This window comes from Aotus nancymaae, unplaced genomic scaffold (assembly GCF_030222135.1).
Source record: "Aotus nancymaae isolate 86718 unplaced genomic scaffold, 86718_ANA_hifiasm-v0.15.2.pri h1tg000016l, whole genome shotgun sequence".
In the NCBI taxonomy this organism is placed as follows: Eukaryota; Metazoa; Chordata; class Mammalia; order Primates; family Aotidae; genus Aotus; species Aotus nancymaae.
In genome coordinates, this window is record NW_026988428.1 from 56,846,541 (window position 1) to 56,855,275 (window position 8,735).

At 37.5% G+C, this 8,735-nt stretch overlaps 1 pseudogene; it reads right to left on the bottom strand.

The window, feature by feature from the left end:
- Positions 1–285: 285 nt before the first annotated feature.
- On the bottom strand, positions 286–8,307 carry LOC105720534 (protein FAM133B-like; annotated as a pseudogene).
- Between the last annotated feature and the right edge of the window lie 428 nt (positions 8,308–8,735).

Below are 8,735 nucleotides of genomic sequence, written 5' to 3' on the forward strand. Positions count from 1 at the left end.
TAATTAGTATTTTCTTAATGGCTAGTGATGTTAAGCATATTTTCATGTGTGTGTTTGCCATCTGTCTATTGTATGTAATAAAGCATTCATTGAAATCTTTTACTTTTTTTTAAACTGGGTTGTTCATTTTCTCATTGTTGATTATTAGGAGGTTTTTTTTTCAATATTGAGGTCCTTTGTCAGAGTTATGATTTACAAATATTGTATCATAGTTTAAGTTATTAATGAAGTCCAATTTATTGATTTTTTCTTTTATGTATTGGTCTTATGGTGTCATATTTAAGAATGCTTTGCTTTATGCAAGTTTGTGAGGATTTTATTTGTCTTCTAAAAGTTTGATAATTTTATATTTCAACTTTGGGCCTATGAGCTGTTTTGAGTAATTTGCACATAAAATGCAAGATTTAGGTTGAGATATCGGTTTTCTTTTTCTTTCTTTTTTTTTTTTTTTTGCATCTGAATGTTCAATTGTTTTAAAACCACTTGCTAAAAAAGCTATCCTTTCTCCATTGAATTGCTGTTCCATTTTTGTTCAAAATCAATTGGCCATATTTGTGTGAATCTATTTTTGGATTTTAAAATTCTCTTCCATTGATCTGTGTTTCTATCACTTTGGCACTACCACGCTGCCTTTACTATTGTAGCTTTATAATAAATGTTAAAATTGTCTACTATGAATCCTCTAACTTTATTCTTGCTTTAAAAAGTTTTCTGATTATTCTAGGTCCTTTGCTTTTCTATGTAAATTTTTGAATCAGCATGTTTATATCTAAAAAAATTATTCTGAGATTTAACTGGAATTGCATTAAATCTATAGATAAATTTGAAGAGAAATGACATGGTAATTATACAGAATCTTTCAGTCCACGAACATAGTTTGCCACTCCATTTATTTAGGTCTTCTTTGATTTATTCATAAGCTTTTCCATTCTTATTATTTCTCTTCTGTCTGAAAAACTTTATTTGGCATGTTTTTTTAGAGCAGGTCTGCTGATGATGTATTCTCTCAGTCTTTCTTCTTCTGAGAATGTCTTCTTTTTGCCTACATTCCTGAAGGATATTTTAACTGGATATAGAATTCTGGGTTAAAAGCTATTTTATTTCAGCATTTAAAAAATGTTTCACTGCTTACACCTTCTCATGGTTTCTGATGAGAAATATGAAGTCATTTAAAAATCATCATTGCTGGCTGGGTGTGGCGGCTCATGCCTGTAATCCCAGCACTTTGGGAGGCTGAGGTGGGCGGATCACAACATCAAGAGACTGAGACCATCCTGGCCAACATGGTGAAACCCCATCTCTTACTAAAAATACAAAAAATTAGCTGGGCCTGGTGGCACACGCTTATAGTCCCAGCTACTCAGGAGGCTGAGGCAGGAGAATCGATTGAATCAATTGAGGCTGAGGTGGAGATTGTAGTGAGCCAAGATCGCGCCACCACACTCCAGCCTGACAACAGAGGGAGATTCCGTCAAGAAAACGAAAAAACAAAAAACAAACAAAAACCCACATACCATTTTTCTCTGGCAGTTTTCAAGATATTTTCTTTTGTTTTTAGTTTTCAGTAGTTTGATTATGATATTATCTGGGTGTATATTTCTTCAAATTTATTCTGTTTGGGGTTTACTAAATCTTTTTAATCTACAAGTTTATGTCTTTTGCCAAATTGGGAAATATTTTACTCCTTTATTTCTTCAAGTATCTTTCTGCATGTGTCTCTTTTTCTTTTGAAATTCCAGTAACACAAATGTTAGATCTTTTGGTATTGTCACACAGATGTATTAGGCTCCACTCATATTTTAAAAATCTTTTTTTATCTCTATTGTGCAGATTGGATAATTTTATTGCTATATCTTCAAGTTCATTTAGTCACCCAATCCAGTAGATTCTCTACTTCAGCAATTATGTTATTTCAGTTCAAAAATTTTCTTTTGTTCCTTTTTTATATTTTTTATTTCTATTCTGAAAACATCTGTCTTTCCATTTGTTTCAAGACTGTTCACATTTATAGGAGAATGATTTTAATAGCTGGGAAGCCCTTGTCTAATTTTAACATCTGTGTTCATGGCTGTTGATTATCTTTTTCCTTAAGAGATGTGAAAAGTAAGAAGGTTTTCCTGGTTCTTCATATGTTGAATAATTTCGGATTTGATTCTGGACATTTTGAATATGATATAATGGGACTCTGGGTCTTGTTAAATCCTATGGGGCATTTTGTTCGTTTTAGCAGGAAACCGACAAATTTAAGTTTAGGTTATAAATTCCTATCCCACCTTCTGTGGGCTCTGGTTCCTATGTCAGTTCAGTTTTCAAAGGCTTTGCAGTGTTACTTATATCCATCCCGTGTGTGTGTGAGACACTCAGTGGCCAGTCTGGGACTTGGGCAGTGGTCCACCCTGTAGATAGTTCTCAACATCTTTTGCATGCTGTTTAGGTCAGACCCTAATATGCACAGCTCAAAGATGGGCCCAGTGATTCAGACATCTTAGATCCCATATCACTTTCTAGAGCTTCTTTCTTTCCATGATTTCCCTAGGGAGATTTTTCCTGCTTCCAGGTAACATCTTCCTGGTATTCGATATTCTGACTATATAGCCACTGCCTTAGTTTCTCTGGTCTGTTATATACTTTCCACAACTGTGTCTGTCTCAGGGACCAAGTGGTGAGAGGACAAACAGAAATGAGTACTAGGACTGATGTGTCTCATACTCAGATCCATGGTTCCTCTGGTCAGACAGAAGGATTCCCCTTTCTCTCATTTTTAAGCATTTGTCCAGCTATTGCTGCTTCTGTGCCTGAGTGGGATTGCCTAGGAGCTGGGACAAGAGAGGAAGTAAAACCCCAGAACATTTCCTCCACTATCTCTAACCCATAGGAGACCCCTTTCCTGCTCCTCAGACAAGGAAGAGAGAATGCTTCTCAGAACAATTTTTGTCTGCACCTTGTATATACCTCTGGGTTTCAGGTTGCCTTTCAGTCCAGGCTGGGAGAAATCAGATTTAGAAAAGGAGAACTCACCCTTTACTTCAGTAATTCTCAAAGATCTGTTTGCCTTTCCTAACCTACCTTCTACCATTCTCTTTTTCAAAGTCTTCAGATAGTTTACATGATACATCCTATCCAAGGTTTCCATTCAGGAGGAAAAACAGGGTGGGGTACAGTATCTCCATCTTAATTGGAACCCAGAGAGGGCTCCTTTAGTTTTAAATATTTCAATGTATATTTCCTAAGATGAAGGACTTTCTCTTACATGACCACACCATAATGATCAAAATCAAGCAATTTATCATTTTAATAATACTATTATATAACTCACAGTCCATTTGGGCAATCGTTCTAGCAATTTCCTTTACGGTTATTCTTTCCCTGGTCAAGATCTAATTAAGAATCATGAATCACATTGAGTTATCATGTCTCTTTAGTCTCCTTTAATCTGGAACAGTTTCTTTCTCTTTCTCTTTTATGATCTTGACATTTTATTTTGTTTTTATTTATTTATTTTGAGATGGAGTCTTGCATCTTGCTCTGTTGCCCAGGCTGGCATGCAGTGGCACCACCTCGGCTCACTGCAACCTCTGCCTCCTGGGTTCAAGTGATTCTCCTGACTCAACCTCCCAAGTAGCTGGGATTACAGGAACACACCACCACACCCAGCTAATTTCTGTATTTTTAGTAGAGATGGGGTTTCACCATGTTGGCCAGGCTGGTCTGGAACTCCTAGCCTCAAGCAATCCACCCGCCTCAGCCTCTCAAAGTGCTGGGATTATAGGCGTGAGCCACCGCACACGGTGATCTTGACATTTTAAAGAGTACAGGCCAGTTATTTTGAAGAATATCCTTCAACTTGTGTTTGATGTTTTCTGATGATTAGATTCAGGTTATGTGTTTTTGGCAGAAATACCACACATGAGATACAATGTTCTTCTTAGGATAGCATAACGATGTCTGATTTTCTTATTACTAGAGATGTTATCTTTGATACTTGGCTAAGCTGCTGCTTCGCCCTTTACTCTAAAGTTACTATTTTTGTGAGTTTCTTAAGGGCTAGAGTTTGAATATAATTACATTGTTATGAGGAAAACTCTAGACTAGTGCTGTCCAATAGAACTCTCTGCCATGATGGGATGTTCAATTCAGCACTGTCCCATATGGTAGCCATTGCCCTATGTGGCTATTGGGCATTTGAAATAAAGCTAATGTATCTGAGTGCAGTGACTAATGCCTGTAACCCTAGCTCTTTGGGAAGCCAAGGTAGGAGCATCGCTTGAGGCCAGGAGTTCAAGACCAGTCTGGGCAACACAGCAAGACCCTGTCTCTAAAACAAATAATAAAAAATGAACCAAGCAAGGTGGTATGCAGCTGTAGTCCCAGCTGCTCAGGAGGCTGAGGTGGGAGGATCACTTCAGCCTGGGAGGTCAAGGTTACAGTGAGCTGTGACTGTGCCACTACACTTTGGCCTGGGCGATATAATAAGATCCTATCTCAAAAAAACAAACAAACAAAAAAGGAAATAAAATAAAATAAAATAAAAAATAAATGAGGCTAGGGGACTGAAGAAATATAAGGGATATAATTTGAATTTGAAAACTTCCAGAGAACATCCTGTATTAACATTTCCTAAAGAATGTTTTTATAGCCTGATCTGAGAAAAAAGCTCCAGGGTCAAATAAGTTAGGGATCCTTCTATACAGCATACACTGGGAAACACAGTACTATTTTCTGCCATTTTGGCATCTACATATCTTTGTGTCGTCACTTGGCCTAGCGCTAGCTGTAGGTAAAATTGTCAGATAATTGCTCTGTGAGCTGTGAGTCTCCAAACAGCTCTTCAATTAGCTTGTGTAACCAACTTGCTCAACAGCACAGCCAAGTCTGGCAATGGTGGGATTTACACCTAGGCCAGCCACCTAACTCCAAAGGCTGTTTCTGGTCTGCAGAAATGGCAATGGAGAAAATGATATTGAAGCTCAGGTTGCCTCATGAGACTTTGTTTAAGGTTGAGACAGGCAGGAGTTCTTCAGAGATACAGTATTTAGTCTCTGAATTCCTTTTTGCCAATGCAAAACTAGGAAACATTTAGCATTCACAGAATGTGGTCAGTCTTCCTAAAGGAATTAATATTAACAATCCCTTTCAACTCACGGCATAGTTTTCTGAGGATGTTTTTCTTTCTATTTAAATAAAAGAATTCCTGGAACAGGCTAGTAGGTTAACATCTTACACAAGGTCATCCAGAGCAAATATTCTCATACGCATATAGTTGTCATAAGACGCTCCAAGTGCCTCTCAATACCACACACATATTCAGTCAGTTACTGAAAGGAAGATAGAATGATTAGAAAGTATGAAGGAAGGAGGCTTGGAGGGGAGGGAAAGGAGAACAATTTGCAAAGACAAAGAAATCTTAAGCCAGATTTGGATAAGATTACTAGAGCTGGTTTGAATTAGAGGCGAGTAAGCTGTGTAAGTTGCCTTCTTTCTTTTACTTCACCTGCAGTTCCTTTGGGAAGCTCTTTGCTGAGCCAGGGTTAGAGAAATGTTATTCCTATAACTGTACCTTGTTTTAATGGGCTTGCCCCAGCAGATGAGAGCTGTAGCTTGAAGAATTCTCAAGCAAATATACTTTATCTGGTTGATGAGTTCAGAATTCAGATAAAATCTTGAAGGTGGGAACGAGCCATTGTAGGTGTCTGAAGCTATAATTCTTGAAAGTAATTGGGTTTAAAAGCAGTTTTTTTTTTTTTTTTTTTTTTTTTTTGGTGAATGATTTCATCCTCCATAAAAACAGATTTTAATTCCTTTTAAGATACCAGTGGAAGTTGTGACCCAGAAATGCCCCCACTGGGCATTTTCCTGTGCTGTTTGGCTTATGCTTAGGAAAACCACAGGGGAAAATTGGCTTTGACATGCTTGTGCTTTAAGATATATGCTGCAGTACCTTGTAAAGTTTCATTTTATTGCCAAAGATAACATTCAGTTACCAACTGGAAGTGTAAAAGTTCATATTTTCTTTTTCTGTTTGTTTTTTTAACTTTTAGGACATTATATTTACTACGATTCTGGCGATAGCTTTATGTAACAAGACGCAGCATACCAGGCTTGCTACTCAACTTTTTTATGGTAAGTCTCAGCCTCAATATAAAGCTGTGTTTTTTAAAAAATCAGAACCCTGCTTTTTATATGCTCACTATCTTGGCAAGTATGCCATTAAACACAGTAGTGAGCTTAAGACAGCAAGAGAAAAGAGTTAACAAAAGCTAAACATTGCAGCCTAAACAAACGTCATATAAAAAATAAAGGAACTATCACTGGTTGTATGGAATTTTCCTGACAAATTAAAACTTAATAGTATACAACATACATTTTAGAGTCTTTAGTTTGCAAGTTCAAAAAGTACCAGTGTCTATTTGAAACAATTTCTCTCCAAAGCCAAAGTGTAATAAAAATTAGTTCAAATGACACAGCATATTCTAATGCTAAAAAAAAATTCAGCATTATTGAAGTGGAGGTAAATCCCAGGGCTTTTGGGGCTTTCTCATGCTGCAAAGGGCTATTTCTCTGGTTCATTCAAAGAAGCATATGACAGAAGCCAAGGACGTCCCTAAGCTCAGTAAAGGGTGAGACTCCTGGCACCCAGCTCTGACCTCTCTATAAAGCATGGCTACACTTTCCACAAATACAGGATGTATGAGGATCAAAGGCATGTTGTTCTAATAGCTAAAGAGATAGGAAACCACCTTCTCCCTCCATTCTGAAAAGCACCTTTCCAGGTAAATCAGAGTCTACTTGGGGAATAAATTAAAATATACTTAACTACAGAGTATGGATTTTAAAATATCAATGTAATCTCTACTTCAAAAATTTTAACTACTTTAAAATTTTTAACATCTGGTCATTTCTGATTCCATCTTAAAGATGTATTCAGACTGGTTTCTGTTGATTTATCGTTGTACACTTCTAGTCAAAAACATTAATTTTATTCCTAAGTATTGTAACCACTAGTGCTACTGCAGTGTATTATCTCCCAGAGTTATCAAGCACTGGAAGGGAAAAGAATAAATGCTCAAGTAGCAGGCAACATTTATGGCCCTTGCCCACAGAAGCATCTGAATGGCTACTGAGTAGTCCAGGGATCATTCTTTTTGTTTTTGTTTGTTTGTTTGATATGATGTCTTGCTTTGTTGCCCAGTCTGGAGTGCAGTAGCACCATCTTGGCTCACTGCAACCTTCGCCTCTTGGGTTCAAGTGATTCTCCTGCCTCAGCCTCCCACGTAGCTGGGATTACGGGCACCAGACACCACACCTGGCTAATTTTTGTATTTTTAATAGAGATGGGGTTTCGCCATGTTGGTCAGGCTGGTCTTGAACTCCTGACCTCAGGTGATTCACCTGCCTCGGCCTCCCAAAATGCTGGGATTACAGGCATGAGCCACTGCATCTGGCAAGTCCAAGGATAATTCTAAAAACAAGAAAATTCATGCATTATAGGAAATATGCTGTAATTTTCACAGTTGAAATTTCCTCAGGCACTGTACTTTCTCTATAAGGGAATCCTGATTTTTCTAAATATTACGATGAGTCAGGACTTGAACTAGCAGTCTTCTTTCTCTTTTTTGTTTCTTGTTTTTTCTCATTCTTCACTACTTTTCTTCTTTTTTGCCCATATCTCCTCAATATACTCTGGTTCTGACAAGGACTCAGATGATAAAGATTTATCTTCAGAGGTTTTTTTTTGTTTGTTTCCTGAGTCCTTTAATGGCCTTTTCTTTCTCAGCTGGATCCTTTGACTTCCTTATAAAGAGAAAGAAGTCTTCTATTGTCCTTCTATCCTTACTGTCTGATTCAGTTTCTGACATGGAGATCTCAGAAGATTTATGTGAATGGTTCTTTTTCTTTCTCCCTTTTCCTTATTTCTTATCCTCACCCTCAGAATCAGTACTGCTGGAAGAATCAGAGCATGAGGAAGACGATGAATGCCTACCAGATTTCTTCCTCTTTTTCTTTTCTTTCCCTTTTTTGGGATAAGCTCTCACTTCCACTTAAGAGTTTCTCCCTGTGTTATTCTAGTTTTTTCTTCCAGTTCTCATTTTTTTCTTCAAATCCATCCAAAGCCTTGGCATCTTTCTTTTTCTTCTCTAGTTGCTCTTGCACTGCTTCCCAGATAGGCCTTGGCTGATTGAGATAATCCTGGATTGTTGGCCCATAAGTCTGGATCAGACCCCTTGATCTGGCCATTGCTGTTAGATTCACATAGGCCACCTGATGGTACCTCTTTCCCCTGGTGCCTGAATGTACGCAGTCACCCATCAAAGGACATAGTCACTCACCAAGGGAAACCAGGCTGGGGAGGCAGCTGAAGTGGGCCTGCCGCAGGTCCTTCTGCACTGAAAGTTTATATTTTCCTGAAAAGCTTACCAATGTGTTTAGCAGGCTTGCTTCATTTTTTTTTTTCCCATTTTTCATTGTCTACTTGGTTTACCACTAGAGGGCATTGTTGGCAGTGATATCAAGAGAAAGCATACTAGAGCATTTTGCCAAAATATTTTGTGTGATCGTTTTTCAATTTTCATTTCAGCCAGCAAATAAAAACATACATTGAAAAGCTACTTCATTTAATACTTTATTTTTATTTTTTATGAATTCTGAATACTGAGCTTCTAGGCTTTTTGTATTAATTTAATAAAAGAGAAATCACTGTAAACTTTGGTTCCAGTTTTCTAACAAATGCTGAATCT